General features: G+C 40.1%; 1 protein-coding gene across 1 annotated transcript in view; it reads left to right on the top strand.

Annotated features, from left to right (window-relative positions):
* The window catches only part of GRM7 (glutamate metabotropic receptor 7), an 827,750-nt gene that overhangs the window by 566,544 nt on the left and 247,917 nt on the right, over positions 1 to 13,289 (top strand).

Here is a 13,289-nt window from a genome sequence, read left to right as displayed (position 1 = left end):
TTTAGGTTTGTGTGGATATACAATTGCATATTCATCCTGTTACAATCATGTGTAGGGCTTGATAATCCATAATAATAAAAGAATGATAGTGATGATGATTGTGATGATAAAAACATACTTTGAATTTGTGCTGGGCATTATACTCAGCATTTAGATGAATGGTCTCATTTGACCTGAGGCTTGAATTGTGTAATAAACAAGTTACCTGCTAGTACTTTAAAATATCTTTCTCTTTAATGTCTGTAACCAACCCCTCTTCCTGTCAAATGTGACCTTGAGTAAGCAGCCACTTCCTTTTGCAAAGTTAGATAAAAGTGCACCAGCCAGAGATCATCAGGAGCTCTTCTGTAGTCAGACACAAGTTTTACACTCACTCTCTCTCTCTTTCTCTCTCTCCCTCTCTCGCTCTCAATAAATGTATTCGTCCTTTTAAGTTGACTTAAAAGTGTCCAATTTTGCCAAAATAATGGGTTTCATCTAAGACCCTCATTTTAAAGGTTGTCATTTATTTTATGTTGGGGGCTGAGGTGGGTGATTTTAAGGAGGTTTAGGGAAATGAGAGCTACTTTTGGTTTTGGGTCCTCTTAGGAAATAGACACAAGTTGATAGTAGTATGTCTTGATGATTTTTGCATAGGGGATGAGTCACTTAAAACAGAAACAATGGACACTTTAGAGAACTGAAGAAGGGAGATGCTATTTTTGTGGTTGCCGAGTATCTTTGTTTCTGTCTAATTTCAGACCCAGTTGTGGATTGACCTTGCTTTTGTCTCATTCCACCATATTTAGTCATTGAATGGCTTTGTCTGATTATCATTTATATTCTGCTGAAGTTGTTTATGTTCTGTTTAGAATGTGTCTGCTTCCATGTTAGCTAATAGCCTTCTGGCCATTTAAAAAAAATGTTTTAGTTTCTTAATATTTCAGGTTCAACATTTAACGGTGTGCTTCTCGTAATATTTGTGCCCTACTTGAAATCATTATTAATTTAAATAAATACATCAATCTTCACAGAGAGTAAAGAACATGAGCTATGGCATCTCCGCTCTTGCTGAGCCAGACATAGCTGGGGCTCAGCACACTATGCATCCCATGATTTTCCTCTCCTGGAAGGGATCCAGGACCCCAACCACCTCCCCAGCCTGGTGGTTGGGGTCCTGGACCCTAGTGCAGCAGAAGTCAGAGAAGGAAGGGTGTTGCAGGACCTCTGTGCTGAGGTGTACATGATAGGGTTACACTTCCAGAGGTTCTGCATCAAGTCCCTTCCTGCAGTGGCATCATGGCTGATTATACTGGGCAAGGCTTATAAATGAGTAGAACATCCCTGCTTCATAAATATTATAGTCTATACAGACACATGATTTTCTTTTGTCCAGAAGGTTCCTGAGTTACTCTGGGTTCTTCAGAGAAATGGGACCAATAGGATAGATGGTAGATAGATAGACTATAAGGAAATGGCTTCTTTAGTTACAAAGGAGGAGAAATCCCAAGATGTATAATTGGCAAGCCAGAGACCCAGGAGAGCCAGTTGTGTAAGTTCCAGTCTGAGTATGAAGTTGGGAAGACTGATGTCCCAATGGGAAGATAGGCAGAGAAGATTCTTTCTGACTCAGCCTTTTTGTTGTATTTCAGCTTTCATGGTTGTTGAGGTTGTTGCCTACTTACACAGAGGAGGGCAATCTGTTTTATTCACTGTACCAGCTTAAATATTCATCTCATTCAGAAACACCCTCACAGACACACCTAGAATACTGCTTAACCAGATGGTTGGGTACCCACCCAATGCACATAAAATGAACCATCCCAGGCCCTATCCCAGGAAATTCCTTCTAATACCTCTTACAAAGCTGAGAATTAGGCTGTTAGCTTTTATCAGTGTATATCTTGAGAAGGCACTTTGGAAATTATTGAGAGCAGGGCTTCTTGAGAGTGTAATACAGAATTAATGTCATAGTGGTAGGGAGTTTGGGCCATGGTTTCTCAGAGAGCATTGTTCATAAGTGGGGGATGAAGAGAGGGTTGTTGAGGCCACGGCAGGCCGGCTACCTCATTTGCGCATTGCTCTGGCCTAGCAACATTTATACCTGTCCAGTTCTCCCTCTCCTGAGATCTCCCATCCAAGTGAGCTCACATAATGATTAGGTCCAAATGATTGTGATCTGGCATCCAAGAATGGATGGAGCCAGACAGCAAGTACCAGCCATGGCTGGGATGAATGCTGAGTACTAGAGGCAAAGAAAAAGCTAAAATTATCCTGAGCTTAAAGCATACCAAACTTGTGAGCAAAAAGAGGAAATGAAAGCAAAACAAGCAAACAAAATTCAACAGGTAAACTCAAGGGGGTAGTAATCAAGGGGGTAGTAATCAAAAGCAGAATCAAAATAGCAGAGCCCAGCTTACATACACAGAGTGTGCTTTGAATGGGTGTTGCCTGTGGGGTACAAAGATGGATCAACCAGAACTAAAGAGAATCAAGGTCTGTCGTATACATGTGAACTGCTCAAGGCTAATTGTAAGACACACAAGATTATATAGGTGTGCTAATCTTTGCTAGCCTAACCCCCTGCACCAGTGTTAAAATCCTGGCATGTGTGATTTGTCCACGTGCAAAAGAATCCCAACCAGGCTTCACCAACTTCAGATATTACCTGGGGAATTCTTAAGCCCACAGTTTTTAAGAACCAACATCAACACCAATTTTATTTTTCTTTACTTGGTTTGCATTGTTTCCTTCATAATAATTGCATTTGATTAGTCATTTAGCAGGTTTTTGTCTCTTTGTATGTATGTATGTATGTATTTAAGGTTTTATTTATTCATTAGAGACACACAGAGAGAGGCAGAGACATAGAGGGAGAAGCAGGCTCCATGCAGAGAGCCCCATGCAGGACTTGTCCCAGGATCCCAGGATCACACCCTGAGCTGAAGGCAGAGGCTTAACTTTAGCCTCTGAGACACCCAGGCGTCCCTCATCTCTTTGTTTTTAATGCATCTCTGATGTGATAAGCATTTTAAGTGGCAGTGGGTACACAGAGGGGGGAAGAAAACAAATGGGGTCCCTGTTCTCAAAGATTGATGATCTAGGATTGGAAGTGCACGATACACAAGTAAACAGATGTGTATACAGAAATTTGAAAGTGTGAGAAGAGGCATGGAGCAAGGAGTATAATGGGGGTTGGAGAGAAACCTCCCGGATGAGAGGCCAGCCTTGTGGAGTGATCCACCAAGCAGGTCAGGAGGCTGCAATGGCAAAGGCATGACTAAGGGAGAGGAGGAGGTGTGGTAGGAGAGGTCAGTCATTGATAAGACACAGAGTGTGAAGTCCCTTGCAGGCTATGCTCAAACATTTTTCAATTTCATTCTGAGTGCATTTAAAAGCCATTGAGAAGTATTAAACAAAGGAATGACTCAATCAAATTTAGGAATAAAAAATTATTTTGTCTGCTAGGAAGGTGATGAATCGGGAGGGGCAAGACTGGCAGAAGAAAACCAAGTGTGAATTGATTTCAGCTGGCCAGTAAAATATGGGGACTAGTGAAGGCATTCTTAAACTGCAGCAAATAGCAGGATCATCTGGAGCCTTTGTGAATACACAATTTCTGGGCCCCACAGTCAGGATTTCTGGTTCATGTGATGTCTTTCTTGATCGAATGGGGGTAGTGATGGAGGGGAAGCCGGTGCTGCCTGCTGGGGGAAAGGATTCCCCAGAGGCAAAACAAAGGAGATAGAAGTTTATTGCATACACCACAAGGGAGTGGTGGTTAGGCCAGCAAAGGAGAGCCTGTCTGCAACCAGCAAAAAAAGTGGGTAGGTGGGAGTTGTTTTTAAAGGGGAAAGGTGAGGGGGTATGGGGACATATGGAACCATGCCTGGTTGTTAAGTAACCCATTGATCAGGTAGGGCCTATGGATATCTTGAGGTGGGTCCCCTGATAGGCCTGTCTCTATTCCACCAGGGACTTGTTGGGGGCCCTTTTGCCTTGATGGAGTTTCGATCTTCTGAAAAGCATCCTCTACTCAGAAGGTCTCCGAGTGGGAGGAGGCTCACATACTTGCTTTTCTAAGAGTCCGTGTGTGATGCTGATGGCACTTTGGGATCCACTGGCTTAGAGTATGGTAATGGCAGTGCTATGAAATGAGTAGAAACATGTGAGGGTTGCACATATAATGTATGTGTGTATATATTTATATATATGTATCTTAGAAGAAGAAGAATGTAATGTCGTGATGCATTCGGTGTTGGGATTGAAGGAAAAATAAGAATCAAAAGTGAACCCCATGCTTACAGCTGAAGTGGCTGTGTAGATGGTAGCCACATAAGATTAGGAAGGCTGCCCAGAGTGGGTGGGAGAAGGGGATAAAATTGAGAAGCCTAAATTAGTGTTCTTAAGTGTATGAGAGCTAAAATGAGCTGGATAAGTCTGAAGCTCAGAAAAGAGTTCTCCTTTACAGTTAATTAAAAAAAAAAAAAAAAAACCCAACCAGTTGTTAACCTATAAATAACATTTAAATCCATTAAAGAAAGAGAAAAGAGAATAGTCAAGAACCTAAGGTCTTGAAAGCCTCATAGGAAATGGTACAGTTCCATTCCAACTACTCATTCAAATGTTACCCAACTTAAAATACTATTTCATTAGCCCGGAAAGTTAGAGCAAACATACACTTTGGCTTTTGTTTTTGTTCATGGAAGCTAGATATAGCATTAGGGGGGAACGTTTTTTTATTCTACTTTTTCATGCAGAAAGTGCTGTGTTCTGAAGAGCAGACGAGACACCTGAATTCTCACATGGATCCAGTAGTGTATGCTTGATCCTACATGCATTTGAAGGTATAGATGACTAAGCCAGGAACCTGGGGTTTTCAGAATGAGAGGCTGGGTTAATTTAATTTAGGATGGCTGCTAAGATAACTGGCCTTGACAGGCAATTGAATACCCTCTTGATGCCTTTTATAGGATCCTTAGGATATCAGTAAGTTGAAGTTACATCACAAAGGAAAGACAGAAGAGGAGATAAGTACCCAGAGGGCACTCCTACACCCTATCCGGGACAGCTGGACAGCCGGAGCCTTGGCCCAGGCAGCCTAGGCAATGCTTGGTGTCTTACCCAACATCACCCTGTCCATAAAGTTCCTTTCATTATAATCGTTCTGACTCAGTTAAAAATTCTATTAAGAGTGTAATTCAGGTAAACATAGTTTTGTAGGTTTGCTTTCTTCCAGTCAACAGAACAAAACAAAGCATTTCAAGTGACAAGTGTACTTCTCCTCATTTACAAAGACTCAGGGGTACTCTTTCAATCCCCAGTTAGATCATCTCTAGCAAATGAAATTTTCACAAGCGCTTTCTCTGTGGTCAGTAATTGCAAATGAATTTCTGAGCCAAGAAATCAGAGTTTTAAGAAACCAGCCTATCGACCAGACTGCTCTGCTGTTCTGTATCCAATCCTCCAGAGTTCAGGTGCCTAAGACTGTGCGTCTGTTAGAGAATGCCATCGTGCACCCTCCAGCCTGCCAGACTGTAGCCCCAGGGTCTGTCTCCTCTGTGGGCTAAGAGATGACGGCACAGTTTGCTATTAGGATATTTCTACATGAACAAGAACTCATTGGAAGGAATTCATAAAGAGCAAAGCCATTTACTCCCCCCATGTGACCTCCACTGAAATAATCCACTTATTTTCTCAGGTTTGTACTCTACCACACTAGAGATTCTGTGAAACATTATGCCCGGTGGAAAAGCAGGAAAAGGGATAATGCAACAAATAGACATCTGCAGTGTGTCAGAAAGGATGAGAGCTAATGGATATGCTAAGATAAAGGAGGGGCAGGCCCTGCAGCTGGTGTTCCCTGAGTAGGATAAAGGGTCCGTAATGAATATATTGCATTTAAAGGGCTTAAATATTATATAATTTAATTTTTATATTTACGTTTGATTTATATTTGAATTGGACTTTGAAAGATAAATCATGTTCCCAGGATGAAGAAGAAAACAAAATGCTTTAAAATGCATAATGCATCACCATTTAAAAATTGGCATTTTGGGGGACACCTAGGTGGCTCCGTGGTTGAGTGTCTGCCTTCCACTCAGGTCTCGATCCCAGGGTCCTGGGATCGAGTCCTGCATCAGGCTCCCTGCATGGAGCCTGCTTCTCCCTCTGCCTGTGTCTCTGCCTCTCTCTCACTGTGTCTCCCATGAATAAATAAATAAAATCCTTAAAAAAAATTGGCATAGGGGAATATGTCAGGAACAAGGCAAAAATGAAAATAGGTGCTTTTACAAATTCTAAATATATGATATGAGGTAAACTCTACATTTGTTATGTGTATTAGAAATAAAGGTAACTTTTGTCATTTTTCATTTATTTGCAATAAGTAGGGAATTACATGTGCCCAAAATATTAAATTTTCAAGTAACTGAAATGATTTCAAATCCCAAAATGTTAGAGTCTAAAAACAACAAGCATTCTTAGTAGGCATCTTCCTACAGGCAATTGCACTCCTTTTGCATAAAAGGCTCTGAATGGATATACTTAAACCTTTCTGGATCCACAGTCATCTGCCATTCTGTAAAGTAGTCCAGTTTGGTGATCTTGTGAGGTATGTGAGACTTGTGAGCTTTTTTAGTGATTTGTTCGTTGTTGAACTTATTTTCCACCTAGAGACTAAAAGCTCCTGGAAGGTAGAATCCAAAATTTAGTCATTGTTTTACATATCTCCTAGCAAAGTACCTGCCACATGGTAGGCATTTGGGGTCTTCGTTGACAAATAAAACCATGTCAAATGAGTATGACTCTTTTTAATGATGGACATTACGTATAGCAACCAGCAACTTCCTCCTTATGGGAGGAGCACCCAAGTTTCCTTTTAGCCATGTGGTTTGTCCTGGAGAGTTCCCAACACCAGGGGTGGGATCTGATTCTGTTTAAGCCAATTGCCAGGGCCATCATAATGGGACGGGTGCCAAACTAAGCCTGTCCAATAGAATGAACCACTAGACATCTGCTGACTAATCTGGAATACCAAGAAGCTCTTGTCTATGTGGGTGTGACCCTCCAAAGCCACAGGGAGCCATTTGGAGGCCACAGTGCAGGAGCTCTAGGGAAAGAGTCAAAACTTGGACAGAAAAACTAGGTCTAGCTCACAACATTTGAGCCCTAGGAAATCATTTATAATGTTCTCTGACTTGTTTCATTATCAAGACATTAAGGGAATTTAAGTATGATACTTTTTACTTCCAATCTCATTCAATGTAGCCATAAAAAATTTTTTAATACTTTTTTTTATAAATATGCCCAGATCAGAAAAGAAAAAGGGCCTACCCTCAATAAGCAGAATTTTTTCACATTTCATTAAATTGAGGTGATCAAAATGTAATTTTAAATGTTGAGCTTTTGTTAAATATTGAATCTTCCATAGCGCTTAGAATTTTGGCTCTCAGAGGCATCTGAAGACATGAAAAGTACGGTTGATTACAGAAATTATTGTTTAATCAAATTATATATGCTACAATCAATACTTACTTACACCTGCCTATAAAAGTACTAATCACACTATTGTTTCATAATTGCAACAGTAAAAATGTTTTAAAAATCTAATCACACTGATAATTTAGAGTATTGCATGAGCTGTGAGGTAATGGATAACCATAATCAAAGCAATGTTAACAAGGTAAAAAATATATATATAAGTTGTCAAAACTTAGAACTTCTTCAGCTTCAGTTTACAGTCTTCTTTTATAGAATCACCTTATTGCTCATCATAATTAATAGCACTCATCTTACAATTTTTAGTTTTCCTGTTAGGACTATAGGTTTCAAAGCAGACCTGATTAAATGGATCTGAGTGTCTGTTCCACTACTTACTAGCTATAAAGCAGGGTTATAGTAGCATGAATTTCATAAGAATTAAATGTGTGATATATGTAACATACTTAAAACAGTACCTGGCACTTAGTAAATATTCAGCAAATGTTAGCCACAGCAGCAACAATAATTTAATATCCTTAGTTTATGACATCATCTGTAACTGCTCAAAATGTCAGTTTCTAGTGCATAGCTACATTATTTTTTATACCCCAGCAGCCAACATAATGGTTGACATATAAAAATGGCTTGTTCTATATTAACTAGATGAGGAGATGAACAGACCATTGAATTACACTATAAAGTACCTAAGAATGAGGATTATCAATTTAAATGTAGAATTTCCAGTGTCTGTTGGATGAATGGGTAAGAGGATTTATCCAAAGTTCTACCCTAGTCAGCAATCCCATATGATTTAGGGATCCATCCAAGAACTTGATTTACCAGACAGGTTCCAGGTTCCATTTTATAAGTGGTATGTCGGCTTGTTCAAATTGCGAAGATAGACTATTTTCCTCTCTTTGGAGAAAGGGAGATAGAAGATGGTTTTAGATTTCTTTCAGTTGATCTTTAGTTTTGAAACCTACCAGTGGCTATTGAGAACATGGGGTGACATTACTATCCTGAGGTATGAGGTGAGAGAGTCACCAACTACTTTTGTATTGCTGAAAGTAACTTAAAAATCAAGCCGTTGATGCTGGTCCCATCTGCCACCTGCTTCTCTACCCTTTAATGCTACCTTAGTGAAGGAGTCATAACAGCAAAGGATTTGGGATCAGAGGACCTAGTTTATAATCATACTCTTTGCAGTTACTAGATCTGTGACCAGGACACAGAAGGCTTCCCCGAAAAGGTGACCTTTAACCTGAGACCAGGGTGATGAGGGTTCTTTGCATTTGTGAGCATCTCTGAATCTTACAATAAACTATAGTTGTCAGCTAGCTTAAGACAAGAAACCCCAAACTGAGTACAGATAGCATATATGTTTAAAAAATTTATCACTTGGCAATATTTTAGAAATCAAGAAATGTCATAAGAACTATATTTGGGGCTGTTCTTTTAAAAATCCGAAAGTCTGGCAATACATGCCCTTATCCCATGCTGTAACAGGTGTCTGGACCAAAGCAGCAGCTGCCCACTTCAGACAAGGAATATAGTCTCCTAGGTTCCCACAGAGCCCACCACTACCTTACTGCCATTGGCATTGTGCTTCATTCACCTAATCTAGATTTAGAGTAGATTCTGAGTTATTTCCACTAATTGGGTTTGAGCATATGCTTGCCTTTTTTCTCTGGAAATTGGTTTGTTTAAAAATCAACAATGATATGTCAATAGTATCAATGACCCAAAACACCTGTAAGTATGTAAAAACACCTTATATAAAGGGTTAGGAAATGCAGCTTTCAAGAGAAGGTGCCTCAGGAAAGACAGAGCTTCTGTTTGGAAATGTGTATTTGTATATATTCTGAAACATATTGAAAATTAAAGAAACAGATCATCGTTGTTTTGTCAGCATTTTTCTAGTAGTCGATGGTGTATAACTGTGTTCAGTCTATGAACGTCTGGAAGATTAATAGTATTTATAAATATCAATATGGCTCCACAAACATGTAAATAGAGAACTCTAAACCCCTATTTTTTTTCATTTGGCATTGTAGGCATTCATGCAAATGACTTCATGTTTCTGGATATACAACTCTGTTCTATAGGGAAATTGTGGAATTTCATTAGTATGTGCATTTTGAACTCAGGCATCATACATAGGCAAGAAGAAGTAATCAGGAGAAGTGGAGATGGTTCAACTGTTATAACGGGGGTGGGGTGCGGGGTGGGGGGCTCTCAGAAATTGCTATCAATCCAAAAGTACAAAAAGGAAAGAGCTGAGTTTATATATGGTCTGCCCAGCTTTCTACCCTATGAAGCCAAAAATTCTAGAATGACCTGATTATGTTAAAATTAAAATATAGGAATTAGATTTGAAATGTTTTCCAACAAATGGGAGATAGTCTTATAAAGGGAGGCAGTGTCAGAGGGCCTGAGCTAGAGTCCTGCCTTTGCCACTTATTGCTTAAGCAAATCATTTAACATCTCTGAATCTCAGTTCCCTTATGTATTTAAAATAAAGTGAAGTCAAGCAAAACAGCTACTTCACAAGAACACTTTGAGAATAAATTGCAATAATTTCCCTGATATAAGAAAGCCTATGACATTTGTGGTTGTGCTTCTTTTATTAGTTTTTTTTTTATCAGTGCCATTAATAATAACCAGAAATTTAGTGGCTGAAAACAACACAAAAGAATCCTCTTAGAGGTCAGAGGTCAACACAGGTCTCACTGGGCTAAAATCAACATGTCACCAGGGCTGTGTTTCCTTCTGGAAGCTCTAGGTGATAACATGTTTCTTGCTCATTCATATTGTTGGCAGTAATCAGTTCTTTGTGTTATGGGACTGAGGTCTCTTTCTTCACCAGCAGCTGGGGGTTGATCCCACCTTCTAGAGGGTGTCTTGATGCATTGGTGTATGGCCCTCTCCTTCCTCAAAGCCCACTAGGGCTGCTCGAGCCTCCCTCCCTCAGGAGCTTCCAGTCTTTCCTGCCTTCTCTATCAGAGTTCTATGTCTCTCACTGATCCTTGTGCCTTCCTCTTCCACTTTGAAGGGCCAATGTGGGGCCCATCCAGATAATCCAGAATAATCTATTTTGAAGGTCTGGAATCCTATTTCATCTATAAGAGCCCCTTTTGTCAGGTAAGGTAACATATTCACAGGCTTAAGAAATTAGGTTGTAGAAACCTTTGGGTTATGGGGCAGATAATTTGCCTAACCACAGTTCTTTAACTGCATAACTCTTTCTATGAAGTCTATAACATCCATATTAAATTCCCATTATTCATAAATAGGGAGTTAATGTAGTTGTGTATAGGAGTTTTATGGATAGGAGTTTTATGCAGTTCTGTATACTTCAGCACCTTTGGTTTCTAATTGAGCTTATCTGTTTGATTGATAATTTTTCTCATCATAATTCTGGAAAAGTCTGGGAAAGAACCCTGAATTAAGAACCCTGAATTAATGGGTAGAAGACCGAATCATCCTCAAGTGAGGAGGCAAAATCAAAGATTAACAGGAAGGGTGAGTAATGGCAGCACAACAAGAGACTTAGCTCAGCTCCAAGAGGGAATTCTGTGACCTCTAACTTTTTCTTAAGCAGATGACATGGCCCAACCTGCTGAAATTAAGTGGAACTCCCAAAAGGGTAATGAGAGAGGAGGCTTCATCTTACATCAACCCACTTTCTTTTACATTTGTCGGGAGGTAATAATTTGACAATACTGATGTTTCCTGGCCATCCTACCCCCAATTAATTCATCTTTTAATTCTCAGTGTTAACCTAGAAGATTAATCCTTTTAACCTTTTATTCTTATTTTAGCTCCTAAATTCCTGGGCATTTTGTTTTGATCGCATTAGTTCTCTTTAAGTGGTAGAGCAGAAATGCAGAGAAATAATAGATGGGCAGTTCTTTATGATGCTAAACGTAAAGTTGCCATATGAACTAGCAATTCCACTCCTAGGTATATATCTCTGATTTTCTTTGGCCCATGAAAGACCATGAGGCAGTAGATATACAGTAGTAGCCTGGTATGTGGGGTACTAATTGCCAACTCCCTCACAGAGTTACCAACATAGCCTGTTGATACAACAAGGTCACATTTACCATTTACTGCAATAAGGAGGCCACCACATTTCTAGAGTCTTTGTAGCCTCTCAAGAGAGAAAGGGCAAGGGCAGATCTTTCTATAATTTGGGTGTCTGAATCAAGGTACTTCTTTCAGAATTGAGCAAAGTGTGTGATATTATAGCTTCGTGTTGGTGGACACAGCGAGGAGGGTTGAGGAGTGTGTCTCTTTGAGTAAACAGTCGTTTAAAGGGAGGATTTGAGCCCATAGAGTGATATGTGATCCCCAAATAGGACAACTTTCCCTATGGCAATTTATTTTCCTGGTAATAGGATGATCAATCTTATGTTCAAATAGATGGATTTTTAGGAAGTTCCTGAAATAGACTACAAAAATATCTGCAATTTTATCTTCCTGATCAAGATTTTTTGGAATTACAGAACCATTATTAGTGTAGACAGTTGGAGTGTCCTTGATCCTTGCATGCAAGATGTTCTAAAGAGGTGGACTAAGTTAAGATGTTTTCATCTGCAATAAGCCAGCTGTGTGCAGTTATCCTCAGTGGAGTTCGGTGACACCTAGCAAGGGGCTGTTTGATGGCATCACTTCTGCCCACAGGTAGGGATAATTCTTGCTCAAATGTCATAGGCCATGCTAGAAAGTCTGCCTTTCCCATTCTCTCCCAGTCTTCAGAACCAGAATAGCACAGACACTAAGCTATGTCATCCCAACCTACTCCACTTGCTTAAGGAAACCACCTCCATAACTGATGCTATTAAAGTCATCCTCTGTTTAAATTAGTGTCTGTGTCCTACAGAAGGGCTATAGTCTGAAAGAGTTCACTTTCCTGGTTACTGCCCTGGAAGCCCCCACCCCCAGTGTGCTCAGGTAAGCACTGCCATCCATAGGGATGTGTTGCTAAAGCCATATTTCTTTCTAGCACTTTATGTGGCAGCATGTCTACAAATAGCTTCTGCAAAAATTCTACAGTTGGGAGTCACAAACCCTCCCCACACAAAATGTGAATGAGCAAAGACCCTCCCAAGCCCTCAGTAATTTTGTGCATGTTTACAAATGTGTTTCCCATGCCTGGGAACAGCTTCTAGTTAGTCTTTCCATGGCTGCACAGATTATTTCCCATTGTTAAGAATAAAGTGGACTTCGGTGGGTTTTTGACCGCAGAGCTTACCCTCTTTCGTTCGATTCATTGTGGAGCTCGTGAGAAATCTCTGTTCTTCTTGGAAAATGAGGTGTGGAGAGCCTGGAAGTGGTGGTCTTCCAGCTGCACCCTTTGTCCTCTTTCTTCAAAGTTATCTTGCCTGCCACTCAGACACAGTTCTCTAGCCAATAGGTGTTCATTCTTTCCAACCTCTTCAACAAACACTCAACTATTCAGATGTGGGTGGTGTTTTCAATTGCCCTACTTAATAATCCTCCCCAATATGACAGTGAGAAAGAAGTAACAAGCTCAGAACAAGGAGGACAGAAAAGATGCGGGAGGAAAATACAAAGAACTCTAAACTTCTCATAAATAACAAATGCATTCTTGATTTATTGTGTGGTGATACTGTAACAGAGCCTTCACAATGACTGAATAGGACATGAGGGCCTTTATCTTAGCAGGGAACATGATGCCTGCCATTTGAAATCACGCTCTGAAAGCCGACTTTAACACATTGATGGATATGCGTTGGAAAGGTAAGTGGCTCTTTGAAATTGCCCTGAAATCATTTATGCTTCAATAAGAGGCTAGCAGCGAA

This window comes from Canis lupus, chromosome 20 (assembly GCF_003254725.2).
Source record: "Canis lupus dingo isolate Sandy chromosome 20, ASM325472v2, whole genome shotgun sequence".
Taxonomy (NCBI): Eukaryota; Metazoa; Chordata; class Mammalia; order Carnivora; family Canidae; genus Canis; species Canis lupus.
This window is presented reverse-complemented; position numbering and strand designations above follow the sequence as displayed.